The sequence below is a fragment of the Nicotiana tabacum genome, chromosome 11 (assembly GCF_000715075.1).
Source record: "Nicotiana tabacum cultivar K326 chromosome 11, ASM71507v2, whole genome shotgun sequence".
NCBI classification, from domain to species: Eukaryota; Viridiplantae; Streptophyta; class Magnoliopsida; order Solanales; family Solanaceae; genus Nicotiana; species Nicotiana tabacum.
In genome coordinates, this window is record NC_134090.1 from 37,187,669 (window position 1) to 37,200,383 (window position 12,715).

Below are 12,715 nucleotides of genomic sequence, written 5' to 3' on the forward strand. Positions count from 1 at the left end.
CTATCTCAGCTTCTCTCTCAGCCTCAATCTGTGTGTTATGTTCTTCCTGGGTAGGGTATACTATCACCTCGGTCAGTTTCGTTGACTCATCTAGTTCAATGGGCATAGGTACAAGTGTCTCAGCCTGTCTAATTTCTCGAGCCCTCTCTTGCTCAAAGTCTAAGTCTTTGCCATTACGTAGACTTACTGCCATTAACTGCTTCGGGCCTGAGATACTTTATATGACACGAGGTGGCTTGAGTGATGTGAGGCCGAGTGCCGAGTAATGTGAGGCCGAGTGCCGAGAGATGATGCCACGAGGTAGCTTGATATAGCGCTTGGGCCGTAAGGGGCCCCTCCGAAGTCTTCACACCCACAGTGAGCGTGGGTACCCATCATGATTTGAGAGTGAGCCCGAAGGGCTGATACTGTATTGAGAGTGGGCCCGAGGGGCTGATACTGTTCTAAACGATTATTACTGTGCCCGAGGGGTGTATTTTTACTTGTTATTTACCTGCTAAATTACATGTTTTACTTGGTTTACAAGAATTTCATTTGACTTCCTCACTGATTTACTGCTTTAAGTGATTTTTACTACTTGATATAGAATTGCTTTGTACCTTTACGTGTTTTCTTGCTTTCGGCCATTATTTATGATTATTACTCACTGAGTCGGAGTACTCACATTACTCCCTGCACCGTGTGTGCAGATTCAGGCATTGCAGAGTCCGCTCCTGAGTGCTGATCCTCCCAGTCCAGGTAGTGTTTTTCGGAGATCACGAGGTAGTTGTTGGCGTCCGCAGCCCCCGTGCCTCCCTTATCTTACTATTTTCATGTCCTTGAACTTGTGTATCAGATTTCGTATCTAATAGACTGGTATCCGGATTTATTAGTTGCTCATGACTTGTGACACCCCGGTTTGGGCTGTGTCGGGATGGTTTCTACTGTTGTTATCGTTATTTCCACAAATTATGGTTGTTATATCATGTTTTAGAACTATTTATGGTATTTAAATATTTAAATGAGGTGTTCTGTTTTGGTCTGGGCGGTCTTGTCTTCACGAGAGGCGCCGTCACGACCGGGTTCGGGGTTAGGGTCATGACAAGCTGGTATCAGAGCCTAGGTTACTTAGGTCTCACGAGTCATGAGCAGGTTTAGTAGAGTCTCGCGGATCGGTACGGAGACGTCTGTATTTATCCTCGAGAGGCTGCAGAACCTTTAGGAAAAAAAACTTCATATCCTTGAAATTTTTGTCGTGCGACCTTGTTAATCCGAGAACTAAACTTCTATTATTCTATTCCCTCACAGATGGTGAGGACGCGAGTTATCGTACGAGGTGGACGACCACCAGTGCCTCCAGCTGAGACCATCAGAGGATGTGGACGCGGTCGTGGTTGTGGCAGAGGCAGAGCAGCGAGGGCAGCAATTGTAGATCCACCAACTACCCTAGCTCCGGATCAGGCTCCAGCTATGGATGCTCCAGTAGCACCAGTTCAAGCACCAGTTGTGCCCATCGTGATTCCGGGTCTTCAGGAGGCCTTGGCACAGATCTTATCAGTTTGTACTGGCCTGGCTCAGGCAGTTTCAGCCACTACAGCAGCAGCTACTTCACAGGCTGGGGGAGGCAATCAAACCCCCGCTGCTCGCACGCCTGAGCAGGTAGTGCAAGGTCTTCAGACACCGGGGGCACCTCCAGCCCAGTCGGTTGCACCAACTCAGGAGTTTGTTGTGCCAGTTATGCCGGATGATGAGCAGCGTCGTCTTGAAAGATTTAGTAGACTCTAGCCTCCGTCATTCAGTGGTGCTGAGGGCGAGGATGCCCAGGGTTTTCTGGATAAGTGTTAGTGGATGCTCCGTACAGCAGGGATTCTTAAGTCTAGTGGTGTGGCATTTACTACTTTTTAGTTTTTTGGGGCCGCCTTCACTTGGTGGGAGGCGTATGAGAGGCGTACGCCGGTTGGTATGGCGCTCCTTACTTGGCAGCAGTTCTCCACTCTCTTCTTGGAGAAGTATGTACCGTAGTCTCGCAGAGAGGAGCTGCGTAAACAGTTTGAGTGGTTGAGACAGGGGGATATGACTGTGTCACAGTATGAGTCGAGGTTTTCTGAGTTGGCTCGTCATGCCGTTTGGATGGTTCTGACAGATCGGGAGAGGATTAGGAGATTTGTTGATGGCCTTAACTATCATCTCCATATTCTTGTGACCCGAGAAAGGGTGTTGGGTGCTACGTTCGAGGAGGTGGTTAATATCGCTCGCGAGATTGAGACGGTTCGCCGTCAGGATTGAGAGGAGAGGGAGGCCAAGAGGCTTCGAGGATCGGGCAGTTACAATGGTGCTCCTTCGAGGGGCCAGTTCCAGCATGGTAGAGGTCGTTCTTTCAGGCTCACTCAGTCGGCTCGTCCAGAGTATCGCCGGGCATCTTCGGGTCATGGTCATCATGGATCTCAGCGGGGCCAGTCATCACTCAGTGCCCTACCAGCTCAGAGTTCATCTCGTGCCACGTCGGCTCAGGGTTGTTCTATGCCGAGTGCATCAGCTAGCCACTCTGGTGCGAGGGGTTCCCTTCAGTCCCCTTCTCCAGCACCTGGGAGTTGTTTTGAGTGTGGAGAGTTTGGGCATATGTGGAGGCAGTGTCCTCATCGTATTGCTAGTTCGTCCCAGCAGAGGGGTCAGCCCTCGACTTCTGCTCCAGTTGCTTCACCACCTGCCCATCCAGCTAGGGGTGGAGATCAGGCAACCAGGGGTCGCCCCAGAGGGGGAGGTCGATCAGGGGGCAGTCAAGCCCATTTCTATGCACTTCTAGGCAGGCCAGATGCTATTGCTTCAGATGCTGTCATTACAAGTATTGTTTCAGTCTACCACAGAGATGCCTCTATATTATTTGATCCCGGTTCCACCTTTTCCTATGTGTCATCATACTTTGCTCGTTATTTGGGTACGCCCTGTGAGTTTCTTGCTTTAACTGTTCATGTATCTACCCCAATGGGCGATATTGTTGTTGTAGACCGTATGTACCGGTCATGTGAGGTGACTATTGGGGGTCTGGAGACCCGAGTAGATCTACTGCTATTGACCATGGTGAATTTTGATGTCATTTTGGGCATGGATTAGCTATCTCTGTGTCGTGCTATTCTAGACTGTCATGCTAAGATAGTCGTTTTGGCTATGCCGGGTGTACCGCGGATCGAGTGGCGCGGTGTGACTGATTATGTTCCTAGTAGAGTGATATCTTTCTTGAAGGCCCAACGTATGGTTGGGAAGGGTTGTCTTTCATATCTAGCGTTTGTGAGGGATGTCGGAGCTGAGACTCCAGTATTGATTCTGTTCCAGTTGTGAGGGATTTTCCCGATGTGTTTCCAATAGACCTGCTGGGCATGCCACCGGACAGGGATATTGATTTTGGTATTGACCTGGTGCCGGGCACTCAGCCCATTTCTATTCCGTCGTATCGTATGGCACTAGCGGAGTTGAAGGAATTGAAAGAACAGCTTCAGGAACTCCTAGATAAGGGGTTCATTCGGCCTAGTGTGTCACCTTGGGGTGCGCCAGTCCTGTTTGTGAATAAGAAGGATGGCACCATGAGAATGTGCATTGATTATAGGCAATTGAACAAGGTAACAATTAAGAACAAGTATCCTTTGCCTCGCATTGATGATTTATTTGACCAGCTTCAGGAAGCGAGGGTGTTCTCCAAGATTGATCTTCGTTTGGGTTATCACCAGTTGAAGATCAGAGATTCAAATATTCTTAAGACTGCTTTTAGGACCAGATATGGTCATTACGAGTTCCTTGTGATGTCTTTCGGGCTAACCAATGCCCCAGCGGTGTTCATGCATTTGATGAACAGTATATTTTGGCCTTATTTGGATTCGTTCGTTATAGTATTCATTGATGATATTCTGGTGTACTTGCGTAGTCAAGAGGAGCACGCAGAGCATTAGAGAGTTGTGTTGCAGAGATTGAGAGAGGAGAAGCTTTATGCAAAGTTCTCCAAGTGTAAGTTTTGTCTCAGTTCAGTGACTTTCTTGGGGCACGTGGTGTTCAGCGAGGGTATTCAAGTTGACCCAAAGAATATAGAGGCGGTTCAAAGTTGGCCCAGACCGTCCTCAGCCACAGAGACTTCCCAACAAAGTTGGCCCAGAAAGTTGGCGGTTCAAAGTTGGCAGGCTATTATCGCCGGTTTGTTCAGGGTCTCATCTATCGCATCGCCCTTGACCAAGTTGATCAGAAGGGTGTTTCATTTGTATGGTCGGACGAGTGTGAAGAGAGCTTTCAGAAGCTCAAGACAGCCTTGACCACAACTCCAATACTAGTTTTTCATCAGCTTCAGGTTCATATACAGTGTATTGTGATGCTTCGAGAGTTGGGATTGATTGTGTATTGATGTAAGAGGGTAGGGTTATTGCTTATGCTTCTCGTCAGTTGAAGCCCCATGAGAAGAACTACCCCGTTCATGATTTGGAGTTGGCTACCATAGTTCATGCATTGAAGATTTGGAGGCATTATTTGTATGACGTATTTTGTGAGGTATTCACCGATCATCGCAGTTTCCAACATTTGTTCAAGCAAAAGGATCTTAATTTGAGGCAGCGTAGAAGATTGGAGTTGCTTAAGGATTATGATATCACTATACTGTACCATCCGGGGAAGGCCAACGTGGTGGCCGATGGTTTGAGCCGAAAGGCAGTGAGTATGGGGAGTTTGGCATACATTCCAGTTGGGGAGAGACCTCTTGCGGTTTATGTTTAGGCCTTGGCCAATCGGTTTGTGAGATTGGATATTTCGGAGCCCAATCGGGTGTTGGCTTGCGTGGTTTCTCGGTTTTCCTTATTTGATCGCATCAGAGAGCGCCAGTATGATGACCCGCATTTGCTTGTCCTTAAGGACAGAGTTCAGCATGATGATGCTAGAGATTGACCATTGGTGATGATGGGGTGTTGAGGATGCAGGGCCGGATTTGTGTGCCCAATGTGGATGAGCTTCGAGAGTTTATTCTGGAGGAGGCCCATAGCTTGCGGTATTCTATTCATCCAGGTGCCGTGAAGATGTACCAGAATTTGAGGCAGCACTATTGGTGGAGAAGAATGAAGAAAGATATTGTGGAATTTGTAGCTCGGTGTCTCAATTGTCAGCATGTGAAATATGAGCATCAGAAGCCGGGTGGCTTGCTTCAGCAGATGGTTATTCCCAAGTGGAAGTGGGATAGGATTACTATGGACTTTGTTGTTGGACTCCCACGGACTTTGAAGAAGTTTGATGCTATTTGGGTTATTGTGGATCGGCTGACCAAGTCCGCGCACTTCATTCCTATCTGTACTACCTATTCTTTAGAGCGGTTATCAGAGTTATATATCCGAGAGATTGTTCGGCTGCATGGTGTTCCAGTTTCTATCATTTCAGATCGGGGTACTCAATTTACTTCCTAGTTTTGGAAGTCTGTTCAGCGAGAGTTGGGTACTCATGTGGAGTTGAGCACATCTTTTCATCCTCAAAAGGATGGGCAGTCTGAGCGTACTATTCAGATACTGGAGGACATGTTGCGTGCTTGTGTTATCGATTTCGGAGGTTCATGGGATAAGTTTCTACTGCTTGCAGAGTTTGCTTATAACAACAGCTACCAGTCGAGTATTCAGATGGCTCCGTATGAGGCTTTGTATGGGAGGCAGTGTAGATCTCCAGTTGGTTGGTTCGAGCCCGGCGAGGCTAGACTATTGGGGACAGATTTGGTTCAGGATGCCTTAGAGAAGGTAAAGGTGATTCAGGAGAGGCTTCGTACAGCACAGTAGCATCAGAAGAGTTATGCGGACCGGAAGGTTCGAGATGTGTTCTACATGGTTGGTGAGAAGGTCTTGCTGTAGGTTTTGCCCATGAAGGGTGTTATGAGATTTAGGAAGAAGGGAAAGTTGAGTCCGCGATTCATTGGGCCTTTTGAGGTGCTTCGGAGGATTGGGGAGGTGGTTTATGAGCTTGCTTTTCCACCCAGCTTGTCTAGCGTGCATCCGGTATTTCATGTTTCTATGCTACGGAAGTATATTGGAGATCCGTCTCATGTTTTGGACTTCAGCACAGTTCAGTTGGATGATGATTTGACCTATGATGTGGAGCCAGTAGCTATTTTGGGTCATCAGGTCCGGAAGTTGAGGTCAAAGGATATAGCTTCAGTGACAGTGCAGTGGGGAGGTCGGCCCGTGGAGGAGGCTACCTGGGAGACCGAACGGGAGATGCGGAGCAGATATCCTCACCTATTTGAGGCTTCAGGTATGTTTCTTGACTCGTTCGAGAATGAACGTTTGTTTAAGTTGGGGAGGATGTGACGACCCGGCCAGTCGTCTCATGAGTTTCCGCTCTGTTTCCCCATTTCTACTTCATTATGCTTCGTTATCCGTGTTTTATATGAGCGAGTTGGGTAGTTTGCGTTCGGAGTGGATTTGGTAAGAAATGAGACACTTAGTCTCTTTTAAGAAGGTTAAGTTGGAAAAATCAACCGGGTGTTTGATTAATGTGTTAGAGGGCTCGGATGTGAGTTCTGATGGTTAGGTTAGCTTCGGGAGGTGATTTATGACTTAGGAGTGTGATTGGAATTGGTTTTGGAGGTCTGGTGTAGAATTAAGCTTGAATTGGCGAAGTTAGTATTTTGGCGATTTCCGGTTGGTAGTGAGATTTTGATCCGAGGGTCGGAATGAAATTCCGAAAGTTGTTGTAGTTTTGTTATGTCATTTGTGATGTGCGTGCAAAATTTTAGGTCATTCAGACGTGGTTTGGTTGGGTTTTTGATCGAAAGCGTATTTCGAAAGTTTTAGAACACTTAGGCTTGAATTCGATGTGAATTGATGGATTTGGTATTGTTTAAGGTGTTTTGATGATTGGAACAAGTTTGAATGAGGTTTTAGGATGTGTTGGTGCTTTTGGTTGAGGTCCCGGGGGCCTCGGATGAGTTTCGGATGGTCAATCAGACCATTTTCCATGTTGAAATGTTGCAGAAATTGATCATCAGCTGTTGCAGAAGAATTGGCCTTCGCGATCGCGTGGAGATGGTCACGATCACGTAGAAGGATTTTGGAAGGCCAGGAATTAGACCTTCACGTTCGCTCTTTAAGGCTCGCGTTCGCGGAAGGTTGAGAATTGGTGCTTCGCGTTCGCAGTGAGAGGGTCGCATTCGCGTATAAGGATTTGGAGCCCAGTGGAGTTTGTTCTTCGCGTTCGGGTGTGAGGGAACGCGTTCGCGTAAGTGTGAAGCCTGAAGCTTCGCGTTCGCGTGGATTGAGTCACGTTCACATAGGGTTATTTTTGGGAAGTTAAAATTTGTGCTTCGCGATCGCGAGGCTTGGGCCGCGATCGCGAAGAAGGAATATCAGAACTGGGCGGTGAGTTTATAAAACATTTCATCCGCGATTTTGAGCCATTTTTCCACCATAGCTGAGTATTTTGGGATCTATTTGAGGGAAATTGAAGAGGGATTCAAGGAGAATTGATTGGAGGTAAGATTTATGAACATAAAATGTGATTCTATTGTGAAATTAGCCTAGAAATTCGTGGAACCTAAGCTAAAAATGGAAGAACTAGGGCTTGGGATTTTGAACTTTTAAATTGGGATTTGAAGGACCATTTGAGGTCAGATTTGAGAACTTTTGATATGTATGAACTCGTGGGGTGATAAGGAATCTAATGATGTGAAAATTTCTGAGTTTCGAGAAGTGGGCCCAGGGCTCGGGTTTTGCTAATTTCGGGATTTTGTTATTTTTCGAATGTTTTCGCTTGGGCTTTGTTCCCTTAGAATATTATAATGTATTCATTCTAATTTTGGATAGATTCGACGCGTGTGAAGGCCGATTCGAGGGGCAAAGACGTCGCGAGCTAGAGTTGTAGCCGGCTCGAGGTGAGTAATGATTGTAAATGATGTCCTGAGGGTTTGAAACCTCGGATTGCACATCATAGTGCTATATTGAGGTGAGACACACGCTTGATGATGAGTGTGGAGTCATTTACTATTGGGGATTGTGACTTGGTCTGTCCCGATTGATGATTTTACCGGGTATTTGACTGAAACTTGTTGTTATCATCATGGTTTGGGTTGATTGCCATATTTGGGCTTCGTGTCAACAATTTGAACCCTCCGGGGATTTTTATCACTTTTTCCTCACTGTATTGATTTATTACTTGAACTCAGTCCTGTTTTTTTCCCCACTATTTTACACCTCAGCCACTTTTACTCAGTTTTGAGACATAAATGATATTTCTAAACGATGTTTTGGGATGAGCACTACTGTTTTACAAATGCCTGAGGAGCTTGTGATGATTTTCGGACTGAGTGAGGCCGAGGGCCATATGTGAGGATATGCTGAGTGATATGAGGCCGAGGGACTGAGATACTTTATATGCCACGAGGTGGCTTGAATGATGCGAGGCCGAGTGCCGAGAGATGATGCCACGAGGTGGCTTGATATAGGGATTGGACCGTAAAGGGCCCCTCCGGAGTCTGCACGCCCACAGTGAGCGCGGGTACCCATCATGATTTGAGAGTGAGACCGAGGGGCTGATACTGTACTGAGAGTGAGCTCGAGGGGCTGATACTGTACTGAGAGTGAGCTCGAGGGGCTGATACTGTTCTGAGCGATTTTTACTGTGCCCGATGGGCATATTTCTACTTGTTATTTACCTGCTAAATTACCTGTTTTACTTGGTTTAAAGGAATTTCATTTGACTTCCTCACTGATTTACTGCTTTAAGTGATTTTTACTGCTTGATATAGAATTGCTTTGTGCCTTTACATGTTTTCTTGCTTTCAGCCATTATTTATGATTATTACTCACTGAGTCGAAGTACTCACATTATTCCCTGCACCGTGTGTGCAGATTCAGGCATTGCAGAGTCTGCTCCTGAGTGCTGATCCTCCCAATCCAGGCAGTGTTTTTCGGAGACTACGAGGTAGCTGTTGGCGTCCGCAGCCCTCGTGCCTCCCTTATCTTACTATTTTCATGTCTTTGAACTTCTGTATCGGATTTCGTATCTAGTAGACTGGTATCCAAATTCATTAGTTGCTCATGACTTGTGACACCCCGGTTAGGGTTGTGTCGGGATGGTTTCTACTATTATTATCGTTATTTCCGCAAATTATGGTTGTTATATCATGTTTTAGAACTATTTATGGTATTTAACTGTTAAAATGAGGTGTTTTGTTTTGGTCTGGCTGGCCTTGTCTTCACGAGAGGCGCCATCACGACCGGGTTTGGGGGTTAGGGTCGTGACATATATATATATATATATATATATATATATATATATATATATATATATATATATATATATATATATATATATATATATATATATATATATATATATATCTATAATATATATACTATATCAAATTTAAACACAAAATAAATTGCAAAGAAATATTCAAGGGAATGTCTTATAATTTTTATGATTACGACATTAACAAAATGGCAATATCTTTCTTAGTCTTCCTCTCCCCAATGGAATGAGCACAACAAGGTACTAATACCACAATTAAAAGGAAAAAAAACTAAGGAAGATGTGCCAAAATACAAGTTACATATTAGTCTATGTATTATCTCTAACAAATTTCATAAATCCTTCAAGGTCCGGAGGAATTTCCGTTGGTGGTGGCGGAAAAGAAGCTTGTTCATCACCGCTTCCGGGCGAAGCAGCATCCTGCGCAAGTTCCGCTAGCATTTCTTTATAAGTTTCGTCTATCTCCGGTTGTGATTCTACAAGTTCAAAATTTCTTCTTTCCGAACGGATCCAATCTCTGAAGAGTACTGATTTTTCCAAGCTCTCCCTCATAGACACTCTATGATCACCGATTTGAAATCTCGCTTGACTAAAAGCGCTCTCTGATGCCACTGTTGAAGCTTGAACACTTAAAATATCTCGAGCCATCCTTGAAAGAACTGGATAGTGTTTTTGTTTGTCCTTCCACCATTCCAAGACATCAAAGGAGCCGTCGGGATTCTCTGATTCAAGTCCCTGCGACAAATAAACTTGAAGCTCATTTAGTTATGAACTATCACCAATATTATCACCTTGAGAACCCCTGAACTTTATCCAAGAACTAAGTGCTTTTAGGCCCGCAGTTCTTTTAGATGATTGCGAACTAGACGAAGTAGGAGTTGGAACATTTGGTCTAGCATGATCTAAGGCAAGTTGATAAGCATTATAAATTGTTTAAGCATTTATTTTAATTGAGGCTTTTGCATCTCCAAGTGTAGCAAATTTCTCATCTGAAAGTGATAAAGCCTTATAAATGTTTGTGTACCAAAAGTGAGGACCTCCTAATTTCATGGTAGGATTTAACATGGCAGCAACACCAAAAACAGGAGGGATAGGGAAAAAATATTTTTTAAACTTATCTTTCATAGAATTAATAGCAAGTTGATAAATTACCCCACTCTGAAAATTGAGTAAACAAATCTGCAAGTGCTGCAATATAAACTAAACAGTTAGAAATAGTAGGATAATATTGCCTAGATAATTCATTTGTAGCAACATGAAATTGTTCTAAAAAGTCTACAAGCATTTTAACATTAGTCCAATCCTGATTTGTAAGGTGCTCATCATCACCACCACCACCAACACGAGCATTAAACGTTGCGTTTATTGGGTTTCTATATTCATATGTAACAACTAAACTTTTATATATGTAATTCCATCTAGTCGGACAAGGTTTATGAACCTTTCTTTCTCTAAGGCCAAATTCATCACATTTTTTAAAATATTCTCTAAGTCTACTGAATAAAAAAGCCAATTAAGAGCCATTTTAACCTTTTCAATTTCCATATTTAAAATTTTCATACCATCACCGACGACTAAAAGGTAAATATGACAAATACATCTAACATGGAAAATATTACTAAATGAAGGATTTAGTGTAGTTGTAAGCAAGTCTATAGCATTAGTGTTACTAGAAGAATTATCCATTGAAACTGACATTATTTTATCTCTAATGCAAAAATATCTACAAATATCTGCAACTGTGTTAGCAATAAACTTACATGTGTGGCGTGAATTAATTATTCTATAAGCAATAATGCGCTTTTGTATTATCCAGTCCTCATCAATCCAATGACTTGTAACAGTTAGATAATCACAGTCATTACCACTTCTACCAATATCAGTAGTAATTGCAATGCAACAATCTATATGAGTAAATAAATAGCGCAAATATTGTTCATATTCATGTTTATATTTATAAATATCGCTCTTTACGGTTGCGCGAGGCCATCCTTTAGAAATAGGATTAAAAACTCTTCTAATATAATGCACAAAGTGAGGGTTAGAAGGAAAACTATAGGGTAAACACATAACAGTAACCATTTTTGTCAATTCTTCACGATCTTTATTTGGATCATAATATAATATACCACCGGTAATAGTGTTAATTCCCGGTTGAACTAGATTTGACCCTGTACTAGGGTTAACCTAAGTATCTACACTTTTCCCCTCTTGCGCAGCTTTCATTTGTAAATATCTAGCTTTATCTCTAGGGTTTCTCTTTATGTGTCTAGTCAAAGTACCCGTACCGCTACGGTCTCCAGTATATTTATGAGCCATCGAAGACCCACAAGTTTTACACTTAGCCTTATTTTGTTCTCTTAGTTGAGTAAAAAAGTGCCAAACAAGAGATGTTTCGGTCCGTTTAGAAAGTTGTCTATTAAAAGTAGGGGTTACTACAAGAGGGTCAGACAGGGCATCATTTGGATTATTATCAGTTCAGTTATTAATAGGACTAGTAGGTGTATCATCTAAATCTGGTTGCGTTTCATCTAAATCATCATTTTCCTCATCATTTTCAAAGATAGTTTGATTAGGATAAAGAGCATTCATAACTTCATCATTTAATTGTTGACCTGGTGCAACATCATGACAAAATTGACTATCGAAAAATTGAAAATAAGGGTTATCACTATCAAGAATAACAGGTAGAGGAGGACGGGTAACATGTCTGGATCGGGGAGCCGGAGGAGGAGTAGTAACTTGGCGACTCCAATTTTAGATTTTCCCTTCCCACCATACATTTTTTTCAAAGAAAAGACCATATTAATTATAATTATACAAACTAAAACAAACAAAATTATAATATTAAAATTTAAGAGTTGGAACGAGTTTACCGTATTGACGTACAACTTCTTGAAAATTGTATATCGTTGAAGAGTTGAATACTTCAATTCACCAACTTCACAATTTTTCACAAAATTGCAATAATAAAGTAAGCAACTATAGAAGAAAACTAGAGAGAGATTGATGAATTTGTGAGTAAAAATGAAAGAATGAGGGGGTATTTATAGTTGAGAATAGGGAAAAAGTATAATTATAAAAAGTTTGGGGTTAAATGGCTATTTTTGAAAAAGCCAAATGGCTAAAATTGCAGGCCAACGACTAGTTTTTAAACTTCTAACCGTTGGCCTTTTTTTTAATTTTTTTTTGAGAAATAGCCGTTGGGCCCGGTTGAACCGTCCCAAGCCCGCCTGCCGGTCCTGGGCTAAACGTTCCCGGGCTCGCGGTCTATTTGGGGAGGAGCGGCTCACAGTGGGCTTTTAGGACCTTTAGGGACCGGTCCGTTTGAACAGGCCCGTTTGGCCCGTTTGCTAGCGGTCCCGGGCTGGGCCCGACTCACAATACACCTTTAAACGAAAGCAGCTAAAATCATTTTAAAAAAAATTTAGAAGAAAAGTTTGTGCAAACTAGAAGTGTTTGGATAGTTTGTAATTTTTTT